This window comes from Chelonia mydas, chromosome 4 (assembly GCF_015237465.2).
Source record: "Chelonia mydas isolate rCheMyd1 chromosome 4, rCheMyd1.pri.v2, whole genome shotgun sequence".
NCBI lineage: Eukaryota > Metazoa > Chordata > Testudines > Cheloniidae > Chelonia > Chelonia mydas.
This window is the reverse complement of record NC_057852.1, coordinates 141,076,378-141,092,680: the sequence shown is the minus strand read 5'-3', so window position 1 is coordinate 141,092,680 and position 16,303 is coordinate 141,076,378. Positions and strand designations below refer to the sequence as shown.

Here is a 16,303-nt window from a genome sequence, read left to right as displayed (position 1 = left end):
CCCCCAGCCCTTTCCCCATCTCAGCACACAGCCCCCCAACTCCCAGCCCCCATCTCAGCACACAGCTCCCCAGACCCAGCCCCCATCTCAGCACACAGCCCCCATCTCAGCACAGCCCCCCAGCCCCCAGCCCTTTCCCCATCTCAGCACACAGCCCCCCAACTCCCAGCCCCCATCTCAGCACACAGCTCCCCAGACCCAGCCCCCATCTCAGCACACAGCCCCCCAGCTCCAATGCACCTCTCATCTGAGTACCCCCGAACTCCATGCACTCATTCCCCCTCCTCCAAGCACCCAGCCCCCAGCCCCCACCTCCTCCCATCTTCAGGCAGCAGGGCCCCAGTGCTGACCCTCGTCCTTTAGTTCCATGCATTTCCCTTTGACGCCACCTTGTGGGCACAGCCTGCCTCCTGCGGGCCAAACTGCAGCCTGCCCTGGGAGTCGGGGCTCCAGTGCGCAGGGCTGGGGGGCTGGCACACCCAGGTGCGGGGTGGGTGGAGGACAGTTCTCTGGTTCCCAGGCCTCCTCCTCTGAGCACCCAGCATCCCGAACCCCCTGCACCCCCAGGCCTCCTCCTCTGAGCACCCTGAACCCCCTGCACCCCGAACCCCCTGCACCCCCAGGCCTCCTCCTCCAAGCACCCCAAACCCCCTGCACCCCCAGGCCTCCTCCTCCGAGCACCCCGAACCCCCTGCACCCCCAGGCCTCCTCCTCCGAGCACCCCGAACCCCCTGCACCCCCAGGCTATCTCCTCCGAGCGCCCAGCACCCCGAACCCCCTGCACCCCCAGGCCTCCTCCTCCGAGCACCCCGAACCCCCTGCACCCCCAGGCCTCCTCCTCCGAACACCCCGAACCCCCTGCACCCCCAGGCTTCCTCCTCCGAGCGCCCAGCACCCCAAACCCCCTGCACCCCCAGGCTTCCTCCTCCAAGCACCCTGAACCCCCTGCACCCCCAGGCCTCCTCATAGAATCATAGAATATCAGGGTTGGAAGGGACCTCAGGAGGTCATCTAGTGCAGCCCCCTGCTCAAAGCAGGACCAATCCCCAACTAAATCATCCCAGCCAGGGCTTTGTCAAGCCTCCTCCAAGCACCCCGCACCTCCTGCACCCCCAGGCCTCCTCCTCCCAGCACCCCGCACCCCCTGCACCCCCAGGCCTCCTCCTCTGAGCTCCCCACCCCATGGATGGGGCAGGGAGGAGGGTGCTGTCCCTGCTGCTTGGCTGGGTGGAGGGGAGCTCCGAGCATCTCTGCGCAGCCAGCCCCAAGGCAGTGATCCAGGGCAGGCCCCACAGTGGTCAGCGTGCAGGTGCCTCCTGGCCCAGGGGGTGGGCAGTAACCCAGGGGCAGTAACCCAGATTGAGGAGGAGGGGCACTAGTCCCTGCATGCCTTTGGCATGGGGGAGCAGGGCCCGCAATGATCGGGGGCAGGTCCCTGCCCCCACTGTCCCAGGGACATGCCCCAGAGATCCTAGGACAGGCTTGGACAGGTCAGTGAGAGCTCATGGCCAGACCGGACTGTTAGCTGATCCCGTCTGACCTGCTGCCCAGAGAACGGCCCTGTTCCCCGGCAGCCCAATAACTGGGGTTGGAGAAGTCAGCTAGGGCCACATCGTTACGCTTGATCTGGACCCAAACCCACCCGACCTGAGCCCGGGAACCCTGTCATTTTCCAACCCGACGCTGACCCTTTCCTACAAACCTGAGTCCGTGTTGCTGCCCCCTGTCCTGGGGTGGGCTCCTCCTGCCCAGGGGGTGGGCACCGGCGCGGGCGGCTGTGTGCCCGCTCCTGCTGTGTGCGTGCTGCCCAGCGAGGGGCGCTGCGACTCACTCACTCCGCAGCGCACCCAGTGCAGGGAGGCGGCCAGCGGGGGCGGGGGCCACTGCTTCAGCCCCACCCTGCCTGAGCCCCTGGGGCTGGGGCGTTTCCTGACCTGACCCAAACCCAAGGCTTGTGTTGGACCCCATCGGGGCTGGGCTGGGTTGGGTTGCAGGGCCCTACTGTGTTGTGCTCAAACGTCTTCAGAAAGGCCGCCAGCTGGACTTGGAGACGTCAAGGGATGGAGACTTGCCCACTGCCCTCGGGAGTTGTTGCAACGGCCGATCACCTGCACTGTGAAAAAAAAGGGGGCCTTCGTTCGAATTGGAATGTGTCTGGTTTCGACTTCCAGCCACTGGCTCGTGTTCGGCCTCTGTCCGCTAGGCTCCAGCGCCCGTCAGTCCCTGGGGATTTTCTCCCCAGGGAGGTACCTACCCATGTGATCACGTCACCCCTCACTCTTCCTTCTGCTAAACTAACCAGGTTGCCTTCCACCTCCCACCGTCACACGTTTTCTCCAGCCCTTGAATCCTTTGGTGGCTCCTTTCTGCCCCTCTACAATTTTCCAAAATCTTTAAAAAATGTTGGCACCAGAACTGGACCCAGGATCCAGCGTCGGTCTCCCCTCTGCCGTATGCAGAGGGAAAAGCATCTCCCTGCCCCTGCCCACTACGCCCATTGATAGCTCCCAGCAGCGCCCTGGCAGCTCATGGTCAGACGCTTCTCCACTACCACCCCTAGGATCTTTGTCCAGGATCCAGCCCCGATTCTGTAGCTATGGCCTGCAGTCCTTGGTCCTCCACCACAAAATGGCTGGAAATCTAGCCCAGGCCCCTGGCTGTGGCAGGACCAAGTAAATCCAGAGGGCCCCGATGCGGGTTTGTCCCACCTGTTGGTAAAAACCTCCAGTGATGAGATTCCACAAGCTCCTCCAGACACCTGTTCCAGAGCTTAGCTCCCCCGAGAGTTCAGATGGTTTTTCCTCTCATCTAACCTGAATCTCTCTGTAGTGCAAACGAACGCGACAACGTCTTGTCCTACCCGTGGTGGACATGGGGAACAATTGGTCGCCGTCCTCTTTATAACAATCTGTGCATATCTGCAGACTGTGATCAGGTCCCCCCTTAGCCTTCTCTTCTCTTGGCCAAACATGCCCAATTCTTTCCACCTGTCCACACAGGTCAGGCTTTCTCACCTGGCTTCCCTTTTTCTTGCTCTCCTCTGGACTCTTCAGTTTGTCCACCTCCTTCCCGAAGCGCGGTGCCCAGCATTGGACACAGGACTCCAGCTGAGGCCTCCCCAGTGCCGAGCAGAGTGGGACAATGACCTGCGGTTGAGACACCCCAGAAAGATCTTAGCTTCTTACGCCACTGCAGCACATTATCAGCCCACACTCGATCTGCGACCCACTAGACCCCCAGTTCCTTTCCAGTAGCGTGACCGGCTGGCCAGGGAGTCCCCCGCTTGTAGCTGGGTGTTTGATTTTTCCTTCCTAAGTGCAGTTGTTTGCATGTGTTTTATTGAATTTCATCCTATTTATTTCAGTCCAATTCTCCAATGTATCAAGATCATTTGATGTAGAACTTCACATTTGGATGCATTAAACCCATTTGTTGGAGTGGGCCCAGCGTACCAAGCGATCCAAGTCTCTGTTCCTCTGTCCTCATCGTTATTTACCACCAATCTTTGTGTCATCCACACACTGTAACAGCAGGATTCCATATTTACTTCCAGATCAATGGTGAAGATGGTGACTAGAGTCGGGCCCGTACTGATTTCTGTGGGCCCCCCTAAAAATGCCTCCATTCAATGGTGATCGTCCACTATTTTAGGAGGTCTGTCAGTTAGCCAGTTCTTAATCCATTCAGCTTGTGTTCTGCTGATGCTGTGTGATCAGCTAATTTTGTGATCAGAACGTTTTGCGGCACTAAGTCAAATGACTTACAAAAGGCTCCCAGTGCGCTTCATTAAAAGAACAGGAGGTCGGCTCCCGGACGGCCGCGCTGGGCAGCCCAGCACGGGGGGAGGGGACCAGCCTCAGTGGAGAAAGAAGTGGTTCAGGACTATTTAGAAAAGCTGGACGTGCACAAGCCCATGGGGCCGGATGTGCTGCATCCGAGAGTGCTGAAGGAGTTGGCGGCTGTGATTGCAGAACCATTGGCCATTATCTTTGAAAACTCATGGCGATCGGGGGAAGTCTCGGACGACTGGAAAAAGGCTAATGTAGTGCCCATCTTTAAAAAAGGGAAGAAGGAGGATCCTGGGAACTACAGGCCAGTCAGCCTCACCTCAGTCCCTGGAAAAATCATGGAGCAGCTCCTCAAGGAATCAATCCTGAAGCACTTACACGAGAGGAAAGTGATCAGGAACAGTCAGCATGGATTCACCAAGGGAAGGTCATGCCTGACTAATCTAATCGCCTTCTATGATGAGATTACTGGTTCTGTGCATGAAGGGAAAGCAGTGGATGTATTGTTTCTTGACTTTAGCAAAGCTTTTGACACGGTCTCCCACAGTATTCTTGTCAGCAAGTTAAAGAAGTATGGGCTGGATGAATGCACTATAAGGTGGGTAGAAAGTAGGCTAGACTGTCGGGCTCAACGGGTAGTGATCAATGGCTCCAAGTCTAGATGGCAGCTGGTATCAAGTAGAGTGCCCCAAGGGTCAGTCCTGGGGCCCGTTTTGTTCAATATCTTCATAAATGATCTGGAGGATGGTGTGGATTGCACTCTCAGGAAAATTTGCGGATGATACTAAACTAGGAGGAGTGGTAGATACAGTGGCAGGTAGGGATACGATACAGAGGGACCTAGACAAATTGGAGGATTGGGCCAAAAGAAATCTGATGAGGTTCAACAAGGATAAGTGCAGGGTCCTGCACTTAGGATGGAAGAATCCAATGCACAGCTACAGACTAGGGACCGAATGGCTAGGCAGCAGTTCTGCAGAGAAGGACCTAGGGGTGACAGTGGATGAGAAGCTGGATATGAGTCAGCAGTGTGCCCTTGTTGCCAAGGCGGCCAAGGGCATTTTGGGGTGTATAAGTAGGGGTATTGCCAGCAGATCGAGGGACATTGATCGTTCCCCTTTATTCGACATTGGTGAGGCCTCATCTGGAGTACTGTGTCCAGTTTTGGGCCCCACACGACAAGAAGAGTCCAGCGGAGAGCAACAAAAATGATTAGGGGTCTGGAACACATGACTTATGAGGAGAGGCTGAGGAGAGGCTGAGGGAACTGGGATTGTTTAGTCTACGGAAGAGAAGAATGAGGGGGGATTTGATAGCTGCTTTCAACTACCTGAGAGGTGGTTCCAGAGAGGATGGTTCTAGACTATTCTCAGTGGTAGCAGATAACAGAATGAGGAGTAATGGTCTCAAGTTGCAGTGGGGGAGGTTTAGGTTGGATATTAGGAAAAACTTTTTCACTAAGAGGGTGGTGAAACACTGGAATGTGTTACCTAGGGAGGTGGTAGAATCTCCATCCTTAGAGGTTTTTAAGGTCAGGCTTGACAAAGCCCTGGCTGGGATGATTTAGTCGGGGATTGGTCCTGCTTTGAGCAGGGGGTTGGACTAGATGACCTCCTGAGGTCCCTTCCAACCCTGATATTCTATGATTCTATGATTCTATGAGGACTTGTGGCACCTTAGAGACTAACCAATTTATGTGAGCATAAGCTTTCGTGAGCTACATGGATGGCATGCATCTGATGCAGTGAGCTGTAGCTCACGAAAGCTAATGCTCACATAAATTGGTTAGTCTCTAAGGCGCCACAAGTCCTCCTGTTCTTTTTGCGGATAGAGACTAACACGGCTGCTCCTCTGGAACCTGTCAGTATGTTTCATGTATGCAGTTACCTCCGTCAGCCAATCTTCTTATGTCATCGAAGAATTGATTCAGGTTTGCTGGACAAAACCTGTTTTCTGTAAAAACACGTCATCCGCCATTAATAACATTCCCACCTTTTCTTCTTTGTCATTTGACTCCCATATCGGCTTTCCCATGATTTTGCCCATGATTGACGCCAGGCTAACCAGCATATGGTGACCCAGGTCAGCCCAGCTGCCCTCTGGAAGCGTGCCATAGAGGTAGCACTCTGCCAGCCTTCTGGAATTTCCCCAGGGTTCCCAGGTTGATTTCAAATCAACCTCAGCAGGCCAGAGAGCTCTTCAGCCAACTCTTTCAGGACTCATGGGTGCAAGTTATCTGGGCCTGCTGATTTGAAAATGTTTATCCCCCCTGGTAGTTGTTGTTTTACATCCTCTTTGGTTAATAATGGCCTGGAAAGTATTTCATCATCCTCACATGATACGAATACTTCTTCTTGCTCCTTTCCAGATATAAAAAATAAATATTTATGAAACACTTCTGCTTTTTCTGCATCATCGTAACAATTTTACCCTCTTCATCCATTAATCCATAGACTCATCGCTTGCAAGGCCAGCAGGGACCTTTGTGACCATCTGGTTTGACCTCCTGCATGGCACAGGCCAGAAACCAGCCCCAAATCATACCTAGAGCAGAGGTTGTAGCAAAACGTCCAATCTTGATTGAGAGATGGCCAGGGATGGAGAATCCCCCACGACCCTTGGTGATGTGTTCCAATGGTTAATTCCCCTCCCTGTTAAACATTTACCCCTTATTTCCCGGCTGAATTCCTCTAACTTCAACTTCCAGCCATTGGATTGGCTTCTACTTTTGTCTGCTAGATTGAAGAGCCCGTTATTAAATGTTTATTCCCCATGTAGGTACTCATACACTGGGAACAGTTCAGGCATTAACCTTCTCTTTGTTCAGCTAAATAGATTGAGCTTCTTGAGTCTATCACTTATAAGGCAGGTTTTCTAATCCTACCCTGCCAGCCAGTCCCCCACCCCACCAGCTAGCGAGCCCCACACCCCACCAGCCAGCCTGCCCACTTCATACCCTGCCAACCAGTCGCATACCCCACCAGTCACCCAGCCCGCCCTGTTACCTGCACACATTCTCTGTTTAACACACACTAGGGCACCCACCCTTACCCAATTCCTAGGGCTCAGGACATACTCTCTGTGCAGGACCTTTCACCAGTGAAAGAGCCTTACACAGTAATATCCTTATCCTCTATTTATTAACTATTACCAAGCAGAATACGCACACTAAGCATACAGTGCTAGGCTCACCGGTCCTGATCAGGCAGGCGGACTTTCCCTGTCGGCCAGGCAAGGTCGGTCTCGTCTGGATTCTGGTTGCTGCACATCTCAGTCGTGCAGAGGATTCTTAACAGCTCTGATCTTAGGCTGTGTCTTAGAGGTGAGTTCTTCTTCTTCTTCCAGGTCTTTCCTTCTTCTTCTTCTTCTGTTCCTTCTGCTGGTCTCCTTCTCGGACCCCAGTTTAAATAGAGAAACTTGAGTCCTGCTTAGCTGTACCTTAACCAATCATTGTACTAAGTTATTACTAAACAATTCTCTAACCAATCCTAACATGTTGTAAAACAATCTTTTAACCAATCATACCCCACCACCTTAATTGATTTACACCTAGCAAAATTAGTTATGCAACAGACAGACACAATCAAAGAGCCAGACAGAGACCATAGAGACAAACAATAGAGAAATGGGGGCCATAAAGACAAAACAATAAAGAAATGAGGGTTTCACAACCACAACTGTTGATAAGTGGTTTCTTGCCAGACAGAATTCTATCAAACTAAGTTTTCTTTAACCATCTTAAGCTCTGTTTCTCTCTCTGGTGATGGTGGGAGCTGTTAGGACAGGAGCTTCCTTAACAGCCCGATATGACATCATTTTAATGTAATTTAGATGGACTGTAAGGATGTGACTTCCTGCTTCTTGGTTCATGGCTGCTGCTCTCCTAACCTGCCTGCAGACAAAGGCCTTAGGCCTTATACCCCCATACCCTGCTAACTAGCCCCACATTCCACCAGCCAGCCGGCAGCATATCCCACCAACCAGACCCATACCCCACCAGCCAGCCAGCTTGCCCCGTACCCCACCAGCCTTCCCCGTACCCCACCAGCCAGCCAGCTTGCCCCATACCCCACCAGCCTGCCCCGTACCCCACCAGCCAGCTGGCTGCATATCCCAGCAACCCGCCCCACATTCCACCAGCCAGCCAAACCACCCGCTACCCCACCAACCAGCCCCATACCCTATCAGCCAGCCAGCTTGCCTGATACCCTGCCAGCCTTCCCCATACCCCACCAGCCAAACAGCCAGCTCCATACCCCACCAGCCAGCCAGCTTGCCCCATACCCCACCAGCCAGCCAGCTGCATATCCCAGCAACCCCGCCCCTCATTCCACCAGCCAGCCAACCCACCCCCTACCCTGCCAACCAGCCCCATACCCTATCAGCCAGCCAGCTTGCCCTATACCCTGCCAGCCTGCCCCATACCCCACCAGCCAAACAGCCAGCCCCATACCCCACCAGCCAGCCAGCTTGCTCCATACCCTGCCAGCCAGCCCCATACCCCACCAGCCAGCCCCATACCCCACCAGCCAGCCAGCCTGCCCCATACCCCATCAGCAAGCTAGCCAGCTACATATGCTGCCTGCCTACCAGCCAGCCAGCCCCATACCCCACTGACTGGCTAGAACACAGTACAACAGGGGCTGCCCCAGACTAGGGCTCATAGCATTGACCCATCTTTGTTCCCATTTCACACCCTGCAGGAACACGTGGGCCAAGTGGGCCCGGAGTAACCAGTGCACCGGGCTCAGGGCTGTGGCCCAGGGGAGTTCTGAGCAGGGCACCGACTCATTCCCCACCTCCCGAACCTGGCGAGGAGAGACAGCCCCCAGCACAGAGCATGCCCTCCCATCATAGAATCATAGAATCATCAAAGATCAGGGTTGGAAGGGACCTCAGGAGGTCATCTAGTCCAACCCCCTGCTCAAAGCAGGACCAATCCCCAACTAAATCATCCCAGCCTGGGCTTTGTCAAGCCTGACCTTAAAAACCTCAAAGGAAGGAGATTCCACCACCTCCCTAGGTAATGCATTCCAGTGCTTCACCACCCTCCTAGTGAAAAAGTTTTTCCTAATATCCAACCTAAACCTCCCCCACTGCAACTTGAGACCATTACTCCTCGTTCTGTCATCTGCCACCACTGAGAACAGTCTAGATCCATCCTCTTTAGAACCCCCTTTCAGGTAGTTGAAAACCTGCCTCATTCTTCTCTTCTGCAGACTAAACAATCTCAGTTCCCTCAATCTCTCCTCATCAGTCATGTGTTCCAGTCCCCTAATCATTTTTGTTGCCCTCCGCTGGACTCTTTCCAATTTTTCCACATCCTTCTTGTCGTGTGGGGCCCAAAACTGGACACAGTACTCCAGATGAGGCCTCACCAATGTCGAATAGAGGGGAACGATCACATCCCTCGATCTGCTGACAATGCCCCTACTTATACACCCCAAAATGCCATTGGCCTTCTTGGCAACAAGGGCACACTGTTGACTCATATCCAGCTTCTCGTCCACTGTAACCCCTAGGTCCTTTTCTGCAGAACTGCTGCCGAGCCATTCGGTCCCTAGTCTGTAGCGGTGCATGGGATTCTTCCATCCTAAGTGCAGGACTCTGCACTTGTCCTTGTTGAACCTCATCAGATTTCTTTTGGCCCAATCCTCTAATTAGTCTAGGTCCCTCTGTATCCTATCTCTACCCTCCAGTGTATCTACCTCTCCTCCCAGTTTACTGTCATCCGCAAACTTGCTGAGGGTGCAATCCACACCATCCTCCAGATCATTAATGAAGATATTGAACAAAACCGGCCCTAGGACCGACCCTTGATACTGGCACTCCACTTGATACTGGTTGCCAACCAGACATGGAGCCATTGATCACTACCCGTTGAGCCCGACAATCTAGCCAGCTTTCTATCTACCTTATCGTCCATTCATCCAGCCCATACTTCTTTAACTTGCTGGCAAGAATACTGTGGGAGACCGTGTCAAAAGCTTTGCTAAAGTCAAGGAATAACACATCCACTGCTTTCCCTTCATCCACAGAGCCAGTTATCTCGTCATAGAAGGCAATTAGATTAGTTAGGCATGACTTGCCCTTGGTGAATCCATGCTGACTGTTCCTGATCACTTTCCTCTCCTCTAAGTGCTTCAGAATTGATTCCTTGAGGACCTGCTCCATGATTTTTCCAGGGACTGAGGTGAGGCTGACCAGCCTGTAGTTCCCAGGATCCTCCTTCTTCCCTTTTTTAAAGATGGGCACTACATTAGCCTTTTTCCAGTCACCCGGGACTTCCCCCGATCGCCATGAGTTTTCAAAGATAATGGCCAATGGCTCTGCAATCACATCCGCCAACTCCTTTAGCACTCTCGGATGCAGAGCATCCGGCCCCATGGACTTGTGCTCGTCCAGCTTTTCTAAATAGTCCCGAACCACTTCTTTCTCCACAGAGGGCTGGTCACCTCCTCCCCATGCTGTGCTGCCCAGTGCAGTAGTCTGGGAGCTGACCTTGTTAGTGAAGACAGAGGCAAAAAAAGCATTGAGTACATTAGCTTTTTCCACATCCTCTGTCACTAGGTTGCCTCCCTCCTTCAGTAAGGGGCCCACACTTTCCTTGACTTTCTTCTTGTTGCTAACATACCTGAAGAAACCCTTCTTGTTACTCTTCACATCTCTTGCTAGCTGCAACTCCACGTGTGATTTGGCCTTCCTGATTTCACTCCTGCATGCCCGAGCAATATTTTTATACTCTTCCCTGGTCATTTGTCCAGTCTTCCACTTCTTGTAAGCTTCTTTTCTGTGTTTAAGATCAGCAAGGATTTCACTGTGAAGCCAAGCTGGACGCCTGCCATATTTACTATTCTTTCTGCACATCGGGATGGTTTGTCCCTGTAACCTCAATTTTAAAATACAGCCAGCTCTCCTGGACTCCTTTCCTCCCCATGTTATTCTCCCAGGGGATCCTGCCCATCATCCCCACCATCTGGCCTCACATCTGCAGCGCTGCCAAGTGGCCCCCCCTGCGGGATTAGCACGGAGCATGCGATCCCCTCCCGCTCCATCCGCACCCACCACAAAGGGGGGATTAGCCACTTAGTCCGCTTCAGCGTCCTAGCCTCCTGCATGCTCCAGCACTCCCCAGCTCTGTCCTGGCCCCTCCCCAACAGCCTCAGAACAGACAGCAGTGCCCCCTCCCCCAGTGCCTAGCCATCACCCCAGTAAACCAGGCCACCCCCAGACCCTCTCTGCACACTGCCATGCAGACAGCGACAGGAGCACAGACCACAGCCGGCAATACGGCAGAGGGATGAGGTGGATTTCCAAGAGCCATCAGCTACCGCTGTCAAAATGCAGTTTCCTACCCCAGCCTGGCTCATCCCTGGGAACAATGCTGAGGGGATCTCGGAGATGGAGGGTCAGGTGCTGGAGCAAACTGAGGGTGTGAAAGGCCGGGAGCCCCGGGACCCAGCTGGTCCAGCCCTAGGTTCTGAAGGAGCTTGAGTCTGAAGCAGTTGAGCTGCTAACAGAAAGAGCCCGGAGCTCATTAAACACAGTTGCTTCTCCGGAGGAGGCAGAACATATTGCACCCGTACTTTCAAAAGGTGCTAGGGTTGGTCCAAGGAATTATAGACCCCTCAGCCTCCCAGCTGCCGCTGGGGCATTGGCTGAGTTGATAATTAAATATCGAATAAAACCAATCACCTGGAAATCATGGTCCGATGGGGTCAGTCGAACCAGCAGGGATCTGCCAAGGGAAATTGTGCCTCTTGGAACGGGGTGAACGTGTCCGCAAAGGAGCGGATGAAAGAGACCAGCTGACGTAGCTATTCAGACTTTCAAAAGGCCTTTGACAGGATCCTGGGCAAGGGGCTGTTGAGTCACCATGGGGTGAGGGGCAAAGTATTGTCCGGGATCAAACCCTGCAGAGGAGACAGAGAACAAAGCGTAGGATTCAATGGACAGTTTCCATGCCAGTGGGAGGTTCGCAAGGGGAGCCATGAGACCCAGTGCTAGATCCCAGGTTGTTTAATACATTTATTAATGATCCGGAAAGATGGGGTGAGAAGGGAGGTGGGAAAATGTGCAGCTGACACTGTTGTTTCGGCTAGTCAGGACCAGAGACGATTGTAGCAGGGAGAACTGGAGGTCCTGGTGATGTCAAGGAACTATGACGTGATCGGAATAACAGAGACTTGGTGGGATAACTCACATGACTGGAGTACTGTCATGGATGGTTATAAACTGTTCAGGAAGGACAGGCAGGGCAGAAAAGGTGGGGGAGTAGCACTGTATGTAAGGGAGCAGTATGACTGCTCAGAGCTCCGGTACGAAACTGCAGAAAAACCTGAGTGTCTCTGGATTAAGTTTAGAAGTGTGAGCAACAAGAGTGATGTAGTGGTGGGAGTCTGCTATAGACCACCGGACCAGGGGGATGAGGTGGATGAGGCTTTCTTCCGGCAGCTCACGGAAGCTACTAGATCGCACGCCCTGATTCTCATGGGTGACTTTAATTTTCCTGATATCTGCTGGGAGAGCAATACAGCGGTGCATAGATAATCCAGGAAGTTTTTGGAAAGCGTAGGGGACAATTTCCTGGCGCAAGTGCTAGAGGAGCCAACTAGGGGGGGCACTTTTCTTGACCTGCTGCTTACAAACCGGGTAGAATAAGTGGGGGAAGCAAAAGTGGATGGGAATCTGGGAGGCAGTGACCATGAGTTGGTTGAGTTCAGGATCCTGACGCAGGGAAGAAAGGTAAGCAGCAGGATACGGACTCTGGACTTCAGGAAAGCAGACTTCGACTCCCTCAGGGAACAGATGGCCAGGATCCCCTGGGGGACTAACATGAAGGGGAAGGGAGTCCAGGAGAGCTGGCTGTATTTCAAGGAATCCCTGTTGAGGTTACAGGGACAAACCATCCCGATGAGTCGAAAGAATAGTAAATATGGCAGGCGACCAGCTTGGCTTAATGGTGAAATCCTAGCGGATCTTAAACATAAAAAAGAAGTTTACAAGAAGTGGAAGGTTGGACATATGACCAGGGAAGAGTATAAAAATATTGCTCGGGCATGTAGGAATGATATCAGGAGGGCCAAATTGCACCTGGAGCTGCAGCTAGCAAGAGATGTCAAGAGTAACAAGAAGGGTTTCTTCAGGTATGTTGGCAACAAGAAGAAAGCCAAGGAAAGTGTGGGCCCCTTAATGAATGAGGGAGGCAACCTAGTGACAGAGGATGTGGAAAAAGCTAATGTACTCAATGCTTTTTTTGCCTCTGTCTTCACTAACAAGGTCAGCTCCCAGACTGCTGCACTGGGAGCACAGCATGGGGAGGAGGTGACCAGCCTTCTGTGGAGAAAGAAGTGGTTCGGGACTATTTAGAAAAGCTGGACGTGCACAAGTCCATGGGGCCGGACGAGTTGCATCCGAGAGTGCTGAAGGAATTGGCGGCTGTGATTGCAGAGCCATTGGCCATTATCTTTGAAAACTCGTGGCGAACGGGGGAAGTCCCAGATGACTGGAAAAAGGCTAATGTAGTGCCCATCTTTAAAAAAGGGAAGAAGGAGGATCCTGGGAACTACAGGCCAGTCAGCCTCACCTCAGTCCCTGGAAAAATCATGGAGCAGGTCCTCAAAGAATCAATCCTGAAGCACTTGCATGAGAGGAAAGTGATCAGGAACAGCCAGCATGGATTCACCAACGGAAGGTCATGCCTGACTAATCTAATCGCCTTTTATGATGAGATTACTGGTTCTGTGGATGAAGGGAAAGCAGTGGATGTATTGTTTCTTGACTTTAGCAAAGCTTTTGACACGGTCTCCCACAGTATTCTTGTCAGCAAGTTAAGGAAGTATGGGCTGGATGAATGCACTATAAGGTGGGTAGAAAGCTGGCTAGATTGTCGGGCTCAACGGGTAGTGATCAATGGCTCCATGTCTAGTTGGCAGCCGGTGTCAAGTGGAGTGCCCCAGGGGTCGGTCCTGGGACCGGTTTTGTTCAATATCTTCATAAATGATCTGGAGGATGGTGTGGATTGCACTCTCAGCAAATTTGCGGATGATACTAAACTGGGAGGAGTGGTAGATACGCTGGAGGGGAGGGATAGGATACAGAAGGACCTAGACAAATTGGAGGATTGGGCCAAAAGAAATCTGATGAGGTTCAATAAGGATAAGTGCAGGGTCCTGCACTTAGGACGGAAGAATCCAATGCACTGCTACAGACTAGGGACCGAATGGCTCGGCAGCAGTTCTGCGGAAAAGGACCTAGTGGTGACAGTGGACGACAAGCTGGATATGAGTCAGCAGTGTGCCCTTGCTGCCAAAAAGGCCAATGGCATTTTGGGATGTATAAGTAGGGGCATAGTGAGCAGATCGAGGGACGTGATCGTTCCCCTCTATTCGACATTGGTGAAGCCTCATCTGGAGTACTGTGTCCAGTTTTGGGCCCCACACTACAAGAAGGATGTGGATAAATTGGAGAGAGTCCAGCGAAGGGCAACAAAAATGATTAGGGGTCTAGAACACATGACTTATGAGGAGAGGCTGAGGGAGCTGGGATTGTTTAGTCTACAGAAGAGAAGAATGACGGGGGATTTGATAGCTGCTTTCAACTACCTGAAAGGGGGTTCCAAAGAGGATGGATCTAGACTGTTCTCAGTGGTAGCAGATGACAGGACAAGGAGTAATGGTCTCAAGTTGCCGTGGGGGAGGTTTAGGTTGGATATTAGGAAAAACTTTTTCACTAAGAGGGTGGTGAAACACTGGAATGCGTTACCTAGGGAGGTGGTAGAATCTCCTTCCTTAGAGGTTTTTAAGGTCAGGCTTGACAAAGCCGTGGCTGAGATGATTTAACTGGGACTTGGTCCTGCTTCGAGCAGGGGGTTGGACTAGATGACCTTCTGGGGTCCCTTCCAACCCTGATATTCTATGATTCTATGATTCTATGTAAGGAACTTCCGAGAGACCTGACTGAGCCGGGGGAATGGGCACCAGGACGGCAGATGAAATTCAAGGTGGACAGATGCAAAGTTGGAGGAAACAAGGGTCTGGACTAACTGGATCAAGCCAAGAAACTCATCACCTTGGGCAGCTAAATGAGAGCTTGAGCCAATGTGCAGCTGTGGGCAAAGCAGCAAACAAAGTCTTTGCCTGCATGGGGAGGACGCTACGGGGAATATTCAAACACTGCTCTATAAACGGACCGGGTGGCCCGTCCAGATGCTGGGAGCAGTGCTGGGAGCCCCTCCCCCGCCCCCCCCGGACAGTCCGACTCATGGATCCCAAGGCCAGAAGGGACCGCTGTGATCACCTAGTCTGACCTCCTGTACAGCCCAGGCCAGAGACCGGCCCCGAACTAGTTCCTGTGTGAACTAGAGCAGAGCTTTTAGGAAAACATCCAATCCGGATTTCAAAATGACCCATGATGGCGAATCCACCAGCACCCTGGGTAAATTGTTCCAACGGTTAATTACCCGCCCCTGCCTGTTGCACCTTATTTCCAGGCTGAATTTGTCGAGCTTCAACTTCCAGCCCTTGGACCTTGTTACACCTTTCTCTGGGAGGCTGAAGAACCCACTGCTACCAAATTTCTGTTCCACACGTACAGACAAGGTGGGGGAGGCAAGAGCTTCGTTGGTGAGAGAGACGAGCTTTGGAGCCACACCAAGCTCTTCTCCCCGTGTAGGTACTTAGAGACGGGGATCAAGTCACCCCATAACCTGCTTTTTGTTCAGCTAAATAGACTGAGCTCCATGAGTCTGTCACGACAAGGGAGGTTTTTGGAATAGAAACATTTAAACATTTAATCGTTCTCCTGGCTCTTCTCTGACCCCTCTCCAATTTATCAACATCCTCCTTGAATTGTGGACGCCAGACCTGGGCACAGCATTCCAGCAGTGGTCACCCCAGTGCCCAATACAGAGGGAAAATCACGTCTCCACTGCTCCTCCAGATTCCCCTGTTTACACACATCCCAGGATCGCATTAGCCCTTTTGGCCTCAGAGTCTCACGGGGAGCTCATGTTTACCTGATTATCCACCCCAGCCCCAAAGCTCTTTCAGAGTGACTGCTGCCCCGGGGAAGAGTCGCCCATCCTGTACGTATGGCCTGCATTCTCTATTCCTAGGTGTAGACATTTACATTTAGCTCTATTAAAACATTGTTTGCTTGCACCCAGTTTATCAAGGGATCCAGATCGCTGTATCACTGACTTCGTTATTTACCACTCCCCCAATCATTGTGTTGAAATCACTATGGCTTATTGCTAAAAGCAGCCAAGTCAGCAGGCTGTAAATTGGCCATTCAGCACTCTCAGTTTAACCAAGGCAGGAGGGGGGGGGGGGGGGGGGTTGGGTGCCACAGAGAGGGCAGCTTGACCCCGCGTCCTTCCTGATAAGAATTGTGTTGAAGTTGCTGATACATGCATCTTAGAAGAGCAGGATGTGCCCCAGGATTGTCTATTGGGGACTCAAGGCTGCAAACACTGGAGAAACCTGCACCTGGTTAATCGATAATCAGAAGGAACC

The 16,303-nt window shown here is 52.5% G+C and overlaps 1 long non-coding RNA gene across 1 annotated transcript; it reads right to left on the bottom strand.

Annotated features, from left to right (window-relative positions):
* Positions 1-1,742: 1,742 nt before the first annotated feature.
* On the bottom strand, positions 1,743-7,535 carry LOC119566164. Its single transcript, XR_005225283.2, has 4 exons — positions 6,981-7,535; positions 5,676-5,741; positions 3,015-3,146; positions 1,743-2,113 (listed from the first exon to the last, which is right to left on the bottom strand). It is a non-coding gene; the product is annotated as an uncharacterized LOC119566164 (long non-coding RNA).
* Between the last annotated feature and the right edge of the window lie 8,768 nt (positions 7,536-16,303).